The sequence below is a fragment of the Chiloscyllium plagiosum genome, unplaced genomic scaffold (assembly GCF_037043375.1).
Source record: "Chiloscyllium plagiosum isolate Xiang-an unplaced genomic scaffold, Cpla_swu_hap1 HiC_scaffold_11, whole genome shotgun sequence".
Taxonomy (NCBI): Eukaryota; Metazoa; Chordata; class Chondrichthyes; order Orectolobiformes; family Hemiscylliidae; genus Chiloscyllium; species Chiloscyllium plagiosum.
The window spans coordinates 8,201,880-8,203,490 of NW_028270149.1; the positions used below are offsets into that span (position 1 = coordinate 8,201,880).

The following is a 1,611-nucleotide window of genomic DNA, read 5'->3' on the forward strand; positions in this document are numbered from 1 at the left end:
TAAACCCTTTCAAGTTTAACAACATCTTTCCTACAGCAGGGAGTATGGAATTAAATGCAGCATTCCAAAAGTGGCCTAACCAGCCACATCATGATATCTCAAATCCTGCTGTTTTCAGCAGAAGATCAGGAGCTTGGACCAGGGGCCTGCCAGGAAAGGAGAATTACTCATTTAAATCTTTAAAACCATACCTTGGGCAGTGGAGCCCTCCATTTCTGTTTTCAGCAGCAGGAAGAGTGGGAACCTGGACCAGGGGCATACCGGGAAAGGTGAGTCACTTTACATCTGATACCGGAGAGCAGAGGTTTCCGGAAAAGTGGGACTTTTTTCCCCTCAGCTATATAACTCTGTTTTCTAAACCCAAGACCTTACTCTTGTAGGACTTCTCATTCATCCACCTCCTCGAACCTTAAACACAAGGGACACATCAGGTAAGCTTCTATTCTTTTATATATTCTGATAAAGGGATTAGTAGGGATGGCAGCGCAGGGAAAGGAATGTTCCTCCTGCATGACGTTTGAGGTAAGGGACGCCATTAGTGTCCCATCCAATTACATCTGCAGGAAGTGCACCCAACTCTCACTCCTCCAAGACCACGTTAGGGAACTAGAGTGGGAGCTGGATGAACTTCAGATCGTTCGGGAGGCAGAGGCTGTGATAGATAAGAGTTACAGGGAAGTAGTTACTCCTAGGCACGAAGAAAGCTGAGTAACTGTTCGAAGGTGCAAAAAACAGTCAGTGCAGGAATCCCCTCTGGTCGGTCCCTTGAGAAACAAATATATCATTTTGGAGACTGTTGGAAGGGATGACTTACCAGGGGTGCACAGTGGGGAGCAGATCTCTGGCACAGAGCCTGTCCCTGTTGTACAGAGGGGAAAGAGGGAAGGAAGTAGAGTATTAGTCATTGGGGACTCAATAGTTAGAGGCTCAGATAGAAGGATTGTTGGGAACGAACGAGACTCGCGGTTGGTGTGTTGCCTCCAAGGTGCCAGGGTTCGTGATGTCTCTGATCGTATCTTTGGGATCCTAAAGGGAGAGGGTGACCAGCCTCAAGTCATTGTCCACGTAGGTACCAACGACATAGGTAGAAAGAGGGATAGGGATGTAAGGCAGGATTTCAGGGAGCTACGGTGGAAGCTGAGAGCTATAACAAACAGAGTGGTTATCTTTGGTTTGTTACCCATGCCACGTGATAGTGAGGCAAGGAATAAGGAGAGATATCAGCTGAACACGTGGCTGCAGGAATGGTGCAGGAGGGAGGGTTTCAGGTTTTTAGATAATTAGGGCTCACTCTGGGGAAGGTGGGACTTGTACAAACAGGACTGTCTTCACTTAAATCAAAGGTGTACGAATAACCTGGGTGGGAAATGTGCTGATGCTATTTGGGTGGGTTTAAACTAGCTCAGCAGGGGGATGGGAACCGGAGGTGTAGTTGCAGTACACAGGAGGATGAGAGTAGGGAGGACAGGGACAGGATTTCACGGTCACAGGAATGTGCAGGCAGACAGCAAGCTGGTTTGAAGTGTGTCTACTTCAACACCAGGACTATCTGGAATAAGGTGGGTGAACTTGCAGCATGGATAGGTACCTGAGACTTCGATGTTGTGGCCA

At 47.9% G+C, this 1,611-nt stretch overlaps 1 pseudogene; it reads left to right on the plus strand.

The window, feature by feature from the left end:
* The first annotated feature begins 477 nt into the window (after nucleotides 1-477).
* Nucleotides 478-1,401, plus strand: LOC148148744 (uncharacterized; annotated as a pseudogene).
* Nucleotides 1,402-1,611: the final 210 nt, after the last annotated feature.